We start from the raw sequence: 12,717 nt of genomic DNA, 5'->3' as shown, positions 1-12,717 counted from the left end.
ACATATTAGGGTCCTATACTATAATACCAAATGTTTAAATTGGACAATTTCCAAAATTTAAGGGGTGGGCCAAGGTACCCCTCCCAAATTTTTAAAGGGGTGCATTAATGTACCCATGTCTTATGAAAGGGAATGGACCCCTGTATACGCCCATATAACTATATAGGGTAATAACACCTCATCCAAGGGGATAAATTAGGTCAAAAACCCCCGAAATTTGAATTTTTGGCAATTTTTTACCCATGAAAGGGAACGACATAGACACCCAATACTAATAGAGGTACATACTATGGTCCTAGGCTACCATACCAAATTTTTAGATTTGGCAATTTCCAAAATTTAAGGGGGGTGGTCCTATGTACCCCTGCCAAAATTTAGGGGGTGGGCCATGGTACCCCTGCCAAAATTTAGAGGGGGTGGTCCTATGTACCCCTAGGTCATTGACCCCGGCCAGGGACCATGGGTCCTGAGGCAGGGACCCAGGGGCCAAAAAGTTAGGCAAAGTGACGCGATTACTACTGTAGCTGTGTTGACGTAGGCAGGAGATCTTGTGAAATCATTTTTTCGAAAATGAGTAAAGTAGCAGGTCTGCATTAAAACTTAAAATAAATGTACTAGTGTTAAACGTACTGCTTTGACATTACATGTACTAAAGATTTTCTTCCTTTACGTAATGATGTGTTTGTTTTGCAAATAATATACACCATTACTCGTCAAGGTTATGTTGAAGTTCAAAAATGGCGATGGGGCAGGTTTTCCAATATACGGGGCATTCCAATATTTTTCCGGTCTCAGTTAGTTTCTTTAATTTTAGTGGACTATAACAAATGTATGTAGGGCCTACTGTGTAAAGAAATCTCCGAAAAAACGATGTATGGTACACTACGTAGCCCGTGACCATGCACGCAGTCAGGGGGAACGTAAAAAAAAAGCTAATGTTATTCTATGCTGACTTTTTTTTCTTGCAAAAATGACGTCCGAACAACCCTCTCGAAATATCGAAGCGGCTATTGCCCTATCCCTCACCCCAAAAACAATACTGAATACGTGCTTGCCATTGACTATATAGTCTATTGTGTAAAAAACTTTAATTCGAGTGATGAAGATTGTTTATGCATTTATTGCTTTGAACCTTTCCCCAACTCTCAGGCAATGGTAGAAGTGGGTCAGGTACACAAAATGCAACAACTGGGCACATGAAAACTGTACAAAGGGAGGTGTATTTTTTGTTCGCGTTCATTGTGATTCAGACAATGATGACTTTTGTTAACTTTTTGATTAGTCCTACCATAATCTCACTTCTCTATACTGTCCAAGCAATAAACAAAAGGTACATTTTCAGTAAAAGCAACGATTTATTACCTGTGTTTTAGCATGTGAAGTAGTTGTAACACTTGCCCCTGTATAGTTTTAGTAGGTTGGCCAACTTGCCCCGCATACGGGGCACATTTTCCAACGTCACATGATCACACTTAACCATTGGTAGTGAAACTCAATATTCATTTTGTGAAAAAATACCTATTCCACTTCGTTCATAATGGTATAAGGAAGAAAATGATATCCTGTTTACCTCTAAATAGGTTTCAGATAATATACCACACATGCAATTAAAAAAAGTTAGCAAATGTGCCCCGGTCTCCCCTACACAATTGATTTCATAAACCTCCATGCAAAAAAGTCCAAAGATATTAGATCTGACGATTGAGCGGTCCACACCCGACTTGCCGGATTTGCGACTCGATGAATTCTTATAGGATATTGAGGTAGGTCAGACTCATCACTGTGTATTAGGCAAAGAAAAATGGACTGCACATTTTGTTTCTGCCTAAGTCTAGCTATACATTGTCTTTGGGAGAATCTCGAATCCATTTCATAGTGTCGGGTTGTTCACTGGTCATACATGGTAGTTGTATGTTTACCATACTGCACGTGAAATATCATCTCACCATTGAACATGATGTGATCCATTAATCCTTAACTGGTTACTACTCAAAGTTTACTCGACTAGCAATCCTCATCCGCAAGATTCTCCACATTGTGGTTTGTGGAATGTCATTTTAATGACAGAACCGACGGATAAATGGTTTCGGGTTGCTGGTTATTGCATTCCTTGCTGCCATAATGATCCTTCAGACACACTGGGCTTGCGTAGATGATCATCAGCAAAGTTCTGGTCGATCGAATTTGTTAACGAGACCTCTAATGTTTACCTGCGTTGTAGCTGGCCTGTGGAATTTCTGGATAAGCTTCATAGGTTAGTCCTCGTAGACGTAATTTTACAATGGCTATTATCTCCTCTTTGTTAAACCTCTTCGTCGACTACTGTTGCACCTGCAGATCAAAACAACAAGAAATAATGTTAATATTACCATTATTGGGAATCCTTTCGTACCAAAATAGCCAAAACATGGAAAATATAACAATTTCACAGAAATAAGTCGTTTGTGTAAAATATCCCTGTGTATACATGTGTACAAATTGCAACACCAAGGTATATACATGTGAGAGGATGGGATTTATATCTCAAATCCACTTCATGACTTTGCAAAAATAAATATAATTTCAGAAATGTAGAACACCTCAAACGTTGAGAAATTAGTATGGCTTGAAGGATTAAATTTTTGCCTTCTGAGCCTCTGTACGTTGTGATATCGAATAAAACAAGCGTTGGATTCTTTTTCGTAAATTCTGAAAAGAAATCCCTGAAAGGTAAAGTACTTGAGATGTTATATTTCACCTACACAACTTTGCTGCAGTTTTGAAAATGCTCTTTTATTACATTGTTGGTGCATATCAAGTGCATATTTTAACACATTTGACAGCATAGTTGCGTACATATTTCACGAATTTTAAGTGCATAAAAGTCCTAATGTCTAATTTAAGTGCATAAAATGTCTAATTATTCAACATTGTAATGGTAAGCTCCGCCTTTGCTCTTGTCACTTTTTTTTATTAAAAGCAGAAGTGATAATGTAACATTTCCGGCTTAGGGTCAGGTAGCGAATGGGACACGCTGTATACATACATTAATGTATTACGGTAAAGTGCAAAAAAACGAAACTTTACACTTCGCATTGCGACCACGGTAACTTCCAAACCGGCCTAATATGGAAAACAAATTTGGAAGATTACTGCGTGTGACGAATTAAATCTAGGGTAGCACCTATTTTCTGTGACATGAAGTAGTAGTACTTTAGCTAGCCAGCGTTTCTCGTCGTAACTGACTCAGATCTACTGGTCTCATTTACTTTGAGATTTGTCTGAGGTTGCCTACACAGGTTTATTGTTCGTTGATTTGATTTTGAATTTAGCACCCCTTTCAGCAGCAAGGCTATATGAGAGTGGACCTACAGCTTTACATGGGATCCGAACCACATGAGCTCTAGTCGGAAATGAACACGGGTCTACTACGCCAAACTCGCGTACACAAACTTCTTAGCCACGAGGAGACTTGATTTGTTGTTTGTGTGATTGTTGATAATGCGCCGGTATACTCTAAAACAAAAGCGAAGTTATGACAACAGTGATTCCTGAAAAGGCTTGGACATCTAGTAAGCATTTGGACATGAACCTCGAAACCAAAAAGAGCCTGACCAAGTGAGAGCAGCGGTACACTAAATGTTTCTAACACTTCATGAGAATCTGGTCATTTTAAGCTGCACTTAGGTCTCGGGTAAGTGTCGAATGTAAAGCATATAAATTGTATGATTTTCCGTTATTAGACAAATAAAATTCTCAACGAAAGTTACAAGAACTGCTCTTTTATTTCATTTTTTTAAAGTATAAAAGTTCATTTTAATAACCGGCTAAGTCGGGAAGAGTAAATGTTACAGGAGAGCAGTTTAAAGGTAAATTTTACAGCAGTTACCAGTCTAATTTTGACAACCAAATGGTGTAACTTCCTCAGTTTTATGAGGGGCCACGGTGGCTCAGTGGTAGAGCTTTCACCTCTGGTGCTTGGGGTCCCGGGTTCAAACCCTGCTCCCGCCATGTGAACTTTGTGGTGGACAAACACCGTGTGCGTGGGTTTTCTCGGGGTTCTCCCGTTTCCTCCCACTTTCTTCATTCCACCATTTCATTCATTTCTCATAATCACCGTCTCCTTTAGCCTAACCGGCATAACCGTGGGACGTAAAACTAAAGATTTCATTTCATTTTTTCATTTCATTTTCAGTTTTATGAATTCGTCTTAGCCGCTTCTACACAATGTAGAACTCACCAAAAGAAGCTTATACCTGTGAAATCTCAATTTTTCAAAAAAAAAAAAAAAAAAAAAAAAAAAGAAAAGAAAGAAAGAAAAAGTCGACTTAGCCGGTTATTCACTGAAACCAGCCAATTGTGGCTCGGAATTCTCACCTAAGATGCAAATGACAATATTTCATAGCATTATCACTCATATAAGTTTCGTCAGTGTTAAATGAAACGTGATTGCGTGCCATGTATTACGTGACTCGTATTGGATTATGAAATGTGTGATTGAAAGGAATAGCGCATGGTGAATTTTAACTTGTGAAAACTGCTTCGAAGACATGAAATTGGGCACATAGCATTCAATGATGCATCAATGAATCACATGACGAGCTTTCATTGGTTCGGCCGTTTTAGAAATACAAAGAAGGTCCGTGAAGGATGATGAGGAGACAAGTACAGACAGATCATTAACTGGCTGTCCGTGAAATTGCTTGATAGTTGAACATTTCATGTCCATATCAGCAAATCTTTTACGTAGACTTGACGAGAGGGAAAATTTCCCTCATCATCTCGTTATCAGACCCTGCTTGAACTTTCTGAAAGGCAGTGTTGGGTAAGTTACTTGCCCCAGAAAAGTAGCTCTTACCCTACATCGAAAGTATCGCAAGTAACGCATTATTTTTAGATCCGAAACTTTATGTAAAAAATATATATATTTATTATTTCAATTTTTCCTACTACTACTACCACTATTATTATTACACATTCTGATTTTCCCCAATCATCGTAAATGATAGTAACAGCTGTTACTTTGTTGGAAATTTGATGTGCTTCGCTAACTTTATAAATGCTATATTGCACTTTCTGTCAAAATCTATGACAAAATCTTCCAGGTGCTTGCAATCAGTACACGTGGTTTCCATGAGGCTGTACTCATCTTCCAAAAACAGCAGTAGTGCTAAGATTTTATCTATGTATTGGTGACTATCTGTCACTGGCATAGTTCATGCTCCTTTGCTCCGTTCTCAGAAATTTACTTAAGGAAAGAAACATTTATTTCGCAAGAAAATATACATACAGTATAGTTACTTATCCGAAATGTAACACAAATTAGGTACGCTACTTACAAAATTGTAACGCGTTACCGTTACAGTTACTTTAGAGAAAATGTAATGCGTTATTGGAAAACATTACCTAAAAAGTAATCGTTACAAATAACGCGTTACTTCCCAAGACTGCTGAATGGTATGCAAAACATTGAGACTAACAGTGTAAATAATGTCTTTGAATCAGTAACGTAAGTAAGGATGCGTGGTCCACCCATGAAAATGTCAAAGAGCCCCGTCTTCCCACGCTCATGAATACACGTAAAATTTATACAGCAATACAAAACTTTTTTCTCTTGCTTTGGAAATGTCATCTAGTCGGTCACTACTTATTCATATTATACAAAAGTTGTGCATATCAGTACTAGATATGCATTTATTGCAAATGTGAAATAAAGCAATCGGCCTTTATCGATTATTTTTTAGTGTGTCAATTATTTTCGTGAACAAACACGACATGCAAATAGTTGAATTTGGCATATCCACGAAAAGCATAATGGTTTTGAAAAATTGTTTGCAGAACAAAATTAAAAGGCTTCGCCCTATTTCTAATGCTGAAAATTCTATTTTCCATTGTTTACAATGAGAATCCGCGCGCCAAATGCTTTTCAATGTTAAGTCTATGGGCATCCCGTTTTTCGGTGATTATTCCGCAATAGTATGTCCGATTTGGGTAAGCGATCCGTTACGACAATCAACGCGAGTTCTCGAATCACCTACTCAAAAACGGTTCAGGCATTTCGGAGATCTACTTTTTCGGTGATAATTCCTCAATGGTATGTTCGGTCGGTACATACAACTTCTTACGACACTCAGTGTGTACTTTCGAATCACTATGTCACATTTGGTTAAGAACGACTCATTCATCAGAGGAGTACCCGAATAAACGAACACCTAAGTCGAGTAAAGAGGAGCTTCGCTCCATTATTATTATTATTATTATTAATATTACTAGCTGAACCTGCGCTCTTTATACAGCGCATCATTCGCATAAATCTCCTTCTCATTTCTCACAACATATGTATCCTCGTCGCCAAAAGTGCCTTTACATCGCTGTGACGGGTATGTGATCGCGCAGTACTGCAAGGAAGGGATGGTTGCATAAGAAATTGTGATTAATTTTGAAGAGTTTTTATTTTGACTAGGGAATTAACATAGGTGAAGGGAGAAAAGACACAGATTTTAAGCATCAGTGCACTGTTATTGAAGCATCAGTGCACGAAAAGATTCGTATTCTCAGTTTTTCTATTTATTGTTTTACATGTTAAGTTAAACACCACAATATGTATCACTGATATCGCAGATCGTATTATTTTTAAAATCGTGTTTGTAACCTATTGTCAAAACATTCATCTCCAGACCTGATGTAGAGAGAAGAGAAAGAGATACGTCATCTGTAATATATGTATATGTGATTCACTAAGTAACTGTAGAAATTAGTTAAAGGACACATAAGAGAGCGAAAAGGAGGTCTAGAAGTCTGAACTTTTTAGAAACGTCCTAGATAGGTGAAAATACAGTTAAAAATTGTGAAAGGTATCATGTAATTTACCTTTCTTTTCTAGTATACTTTTTCTTTCACATCCAAACATCTCTATTCAGAATTACGGGATAAAGGTGAGGAGAGAAACATTTCCATTTCAAGAATTATATCAGGAAAAAAATCTATTGACTTAGACTAGTTTCGAACTCGCAACCCTTGAATCCATAGCTCAGCGCTCTACCTATTGAACCAACAACTTCTGCAGGGAAAGCCTCATTTCTGCAACTACCGGTTGCTGAATGGTGTGTATTAACCAAGTTGGCCGAGATAATAGCTTCATATAGCTATTAATAATAATAATAATAATAATAATAATAATAATAATAATAATAATAATAATAATAATAATAATAAAATCATAGCCATACCTTTATCAGAATTTCAGGCTTAGTCAATAAATGAATTCAACGTGGTCTCTATTCGAAGTTCTATTTAATCGAATCCGATAGGAATACAGAGAGAAACTTCGAGAACAAGTAAAAGAAAAATGTTACTCTGGTGGGATTGGAAGTAACTTTTACAGTGCCCGAGAATTATCCTGTCAGTGACGTAGACTTCGCTCTTGTTCAAATGCTATCCCACTGGTTAAAGCAGACGCTTCGTTCAATTTAACGTCCAATCCCAGGAAAGAGAAAATGCGCGAACAGAAATACCAACTTAAAAGCACGCTCCGTTCTCTACAACAGGAAAGCGAAAGGAAATGAACCGAAATGGGAGATTCGTTTTTGATAAATATACTTCTCATCTTTGTTTTATTCTCGTTCTCGAAATTTAGTGTATAAGAATGGCTGATAGTACCTTAAAGAAAGGCAAGCCGTTGCATTGTGATGCAGGAGACATTGTTTTTAATGTTTACAACTTTTCTTGCAGCAAACAATAATAAATCTGACAGTGTTCATGAAACCTCTCGAGCAACATGTGTCAGTGAGAGATCCGTGTGGCGAATTGTGAAAGAGAAGGAGTAAAGTCTGGACAACCCGTCGTAACACCCTGTAAAGCAAGGCCAAATATACAGAAAAGACAAATAAATTTAGATTCTTTCGATGAAGTAGTAGCTCGTAGAACAATTCACAATCTCTATGCTGAAGACATTGTCGCCACCTTAAATAAATTATTGTACGAACTTAAGAAAAGCATTGACTTCAAAGGTTTTGAGTGGGCATTACAACAAATACTGCGCATGTTGGGATTTAGGTTTTAAAAAAATCTATTGGAAATAGAAAACTGCTTTTTAAAAGGAAAGATATTGTCGTTTGACGACATAAATATATGATCTAATCTTATTTTTTCTTCCTTTGTCGTAACAATGCACATATATATGCTTGCATTATTCAAATACATTATCTAAATTCTCTCTAGTTCCCTACCAGCATTATTTTAAACTGTAGTTACGACGTGGCGTGCGAAGCGTTCAGTGTACCATCTAAGCACTATTTGTGAATTAAGTTGGTAGCCTTGCAACTGAGAGCGTTGACGTCACTGCCAAGATAGTTCTCGCCGACTGTAGGAGTTCTTTACAATTTACAAACAAATGCCTTAGACAGTTTTTTTCTTTTCTTTAAGTTAACTTATTCACCGAACGTATCTGAGTAACTTGTCTCTATTTTCTACTCGGTTATATATGTTTTACAATCATTTTCGTTAATCTTGAACGACAGGAACACGAATACAAAACATCTAAGAGAATTAAAATTCCAAACTCCCCCACCGGGAATCGAAACCGGGACCCCATTAACCTAAGCCACACGTGCTAGCCACTAGAACAGCGGGGAAAGCAAGTGAAATGCATTTTGTAGTATCTGAAGTTTACATCTATTTCATTCTGCTGTAATAATGTTTACCGTATTCGTTACTTTGAGGAATGATATATGTTATTCCTATAGGTTCTCTTACGTATTCGTCCCTAAATATTTTATAAATTATCAGAATTATTCATGATCTTGCATGGAAATTCACTGGTGCATGCGCAGTAGAAACAGAAGAATGCAGTTTACTGATATTAGTCAGAATGCAAATTTCTAACAGGCTATCAGAATTCCTTATTGGAAAGTAGTTGTTCCCAACCTGGGGATGCGCAGCTTCCTCCTGAGTAAGCATGAAGTGGGAGTAAGGGGGCGAAAGCTACTGGCAGAAATGAATTGTGAAATAAATTATTATTATTATTATTATTATTATTATTATTATTATTATTATTATTATTATTATTATTAATAGCTATATGAAGCTATTATCTCGGCCAACTTGGTTAATACACACCATTCAGCAACCGGTAGTTGCAGAAATGAGGCTTTCCCTGCTGAAGTTGTTGGTTCAATAGGTAGAGCGCTGAGCTATGGATTCAAGGGTTGCGAGTTCGAAACTAGTCTAAGTCAATAGATTTTTTTCCTGATATAATTCTTGAAATGGAAATGTTTCTCTCCTCACCTTTATCCCGTAATTCTGAATAGAGATGTTTGGATGTGAAAGAAAAAGTATACTAGAAAAGAAAGGTAAATTACATGATACCTTTCACAATTTTTAACTGTATTTTCACCTATCTAGGACGTTTCTAAAAAGTTCAGACTTCTAGACCTCCTTTTCGCTCTCTTATGTGTCCTTTAACTAATTTCTACAGTTACTTAGTGAATCACATATACATATATTACAGATGACGTATCTCTTTCTCTTCTCTCTACATCAGGTCTGGAGATGAATGTTTTGACAATAGGTTACAAACACGATTTTAAAAATAATACGATCTGCGATATCAGTGATACATATTGTGGTGTTTAACTTAACATGTAAAACAATAAATAGAAAAACTGAGAATACGAATCTTTTCGTGCACTGATGCTTCAATAACAGTGCACTGATGCTTAAAATCTGTGTCTTTTCTCCCTTCACCTATGTTAATTCCCTAGTCAAAATAAAAACTCTTCAAAATTAATCACAATTTCTTATGCAACCATCCCTTCCTTGCAGTACTGCGCGATCACATACCCGTCACAGCGATGTAAAGGCACTTTTGGCGACGAGGATACATGTCACTTTTCAGACACAAGTGAAAGACGTCTTAATTTTAAATAAATCGGCAAGGGGTATCATAAAGGGGAGATTTTTTGATTATTTTTTCTCAATATCTCGCACCGTTTGCAAGATTTGAGCCTACTTCCGGTTGGAGTTTCTAATTCATGTATGACCAGTATTTTCTTTTTTCTTACATGCAGTATGTAATACGCAAATACATTACATATATAATTAATTATAATGTCAGTTATATATGGTGTTCATTGGGCAAAACACTCAAAAAATAAAGATTTATCTTAGACTCGAGAAATGATTACCCTTCCTTTTTCATTATTATTTGGCCATGGAACAAACGCCTGAGACATATACAACTCCAATATACAACATTCTGGTGTTGGAATGTATTACGCATAGGATATGATGCTTTAGGTTTTTTTTTTTTAATTTCAACGCTTCCAGTGTACCCGAAAAAATGTAGTAAAGAAATAATGGCCATGTTTTTTTTTTTAAATATTCAATTAGAACTGGACAATCTACGCAAAATTTCAAATCGATCAGTGAAAACGTCATCTTTCTAGAGCCTGTAGTTTCCGAGATCTCATTGTCGAAAGGATTGACCACAAACATATAAACATAGTTTAAAAGAACTCGGAAGATGGAAGCACAATTCACATGCATTGATTTTAGAGAAGGCTTATTAAAATACAAAGGCTTTGAACAATAATTTTATATCATAAACTTTATGAAAAAGATATAGTTAACTATTTTAGACTATTTAAAGTGCAAATACTTAAAATGTTTGTCTTTGTTAAATGTGAAATCACATAACCGTAAATGAAAGATTTGAAAGCCAAAGTTATAGGTTGGAGCTCAGGCGCTTTTAATTGCTATTGTAACATTTTAATAGATTATTATTATTATTATTATTATTATTATTATTATTATTATTATTATTATTATTATTATTATTATTATTATTATTATTATTATTATTATTATTATTATACCCAGCTTGATTGAGTTCTCATTTTTACTAAGCTAGAAGATAAAATTTAATTCACTCTTCCTTCCGTTTATTATTCCAGTGTCCGCGGTAAATTAAATGACCTTTCAGGCATTAACCTGAAAATATTAGAAGACTGCATAATAATATTGAAAGAAATGTGCAATAATATGAAACCTGAAAAATGAATTTTATCATCGTAAAATTCGTCTTCAAAACTTAAATGGGCCGCCTTTTGCTGTGACCGTCCCTGCATTGCGGGCCCTACGACCCCGTTAGTTACGTCACTGCCTTGACTTATTTGACTTCTATGTCTCGTCGTGTCCATCCAAAGCCAATTCAAATTCCCCACAAAATTTAATCACAATAATGATGCGTAACAAAATATTTTTTGCTAACAGATTTTGTAAGTCCATGTCTACATGTACCGCATCCATCATAAAACTTTACCCTAATATCAGTCTATCCAAAACAGCATATCTTGTTTTATTGTGTATTTTTTAAATATATTTTTTCATTAAAATAATTAATGCTAATTTTAGCCCTCGTATTATCTAAATCGAACAAAATGCACTTAAAACAAAAGGGTACGTTAGCTCCAGGTCAGTCGGACATGCATTCCTCTTTCCGTACACGCTTTTATTACCTGCTAGCTGTAAGACCCGCTGTTGTGTGGTCTTAATTCAGAACCTGGATAAAAAGAGTAAAGGACCCGTCATTGCCAACTTTTAATTCAGAAACGAGGAAAAAGTCCGTGGTCCATTGTCTGCTATTTATCCTTTGTTATTATATAAGTCCGCATAAGCATGAGGTAATGGAAATTGCATAGACGCATGCCGTTATCGAAAACTGCGAGAACCGTCAAACGTACATACGTTTCCGCTAGGCCCGTATCCACGGGGGCTAGAGGGCTGGCCCCCTAAATTTTTATGGTAGGCTTGCTAAATAAATATAGTATTGTGATGAACTATATGTTTGTATCGGCCCCCCCATGTTTTTGGGCTGGCTACGGGCCTGGTTTTCGCAGACATTTTCACCCTCTTTCAAATCTGACACCCCACTGCATCCGAGCCGAAAATTTAAAGAAAAAAAATCCCACAGGAATAGATTTGGAGATTTATCTATGTACAAAATTTGTTATTGTAGTTCACTCATTTCTATGCGAAAACTTATGACAGACAGACAGATATAAACATTATTATAGATTGTATTACGAGGATTTTCTCCTCCGTTAGGTAAATAGCTCACATAACATTAATATCATCTGCCGAGTGGGGCTACAATTGAAATAGGGCAAATGACACTATATGGAAGCTATTTCTCTGCCTATGCAAAGTGTAACTATGTTCTGTAAGAAAGCGGCATATGTGTCAGGTCTCAACAATAATGTGCCCAGTTCAATAGAATTTATCATAGTATCCCCTCCACGCCCCACCTCCGATGATAGGGATAATGTTAAAGCAATGAGGCTGGAAGTCCGCAGCCAGAATCCAGTCATCGCGATGTTGTCAAGTTTCATCTAACCCTGATGAATAGTTAGCGTAACCACAGTTACCGTTGGCAACATGTACGACAATTATTGTACGAGATCATGGTTTTCGTCCTCGTATTATGTACGATAACAGGAAAGTGTACGATAATTTAACAACTCCTGGTAAGATAAAAAGATAATTCTAGAGGTATATCCAACTCGAAAGATTTTATTCCTTGGGTGAAAAAAGAACATGAATTTTGCAACATACGTACGTGAGAAAATTACTCAAAGCATTACAAGGGCGAACAATGTCTCGAGAAGCTAAATATTGTTGGTAGATTAACGTTAATAGGACAGTAATTTAAATATTTTTACGTTACACAGTTAGCTACAT

The 12,717-nt window shown here is 36.4% G+C and overlaps 1 protein-coding gene across 1 annotated transcript in view; it reads right to left on the bottom strand.

Annotated features, from left to right (window-relative positions):
• Window positions 1-581: 581 nt before the first annotated feature.
• LOC145666543 (uncharacterized) overlaps window positions 582-12,717 on the bottom strand; it is a 45,683-nt gene continuing 33,547 nt past the window's right edge. The window contains exon 2 of the mRNA XM_081733867.1: window positions 582-2,331. The gene's annotated coding sequence lies outside the window, so the exon portion shown is untranslated. The remainder of the gene's footprint in view (window positions 2,332-12,717) is intronic.

Source organism: Thermobia domestica, chromosome 1 (genome assembly GCF_964235325.1).
Source record: "Thermobia domestica chromosome 1, izTheDome1.hap1.1, whole genome shotgun sequence".
Lineage (NCBI taxonomy): Eukaryota > Metazoa > Arthropoda > Insecta > Zygentoma > Lepismatidae > Thermobia > Thermobia domestica.
The sequence above is the reverse complement of the archived record's forward strand: the minus strand, read 5'-3'. Positions and strand labels throughout refer to the sequence as shown.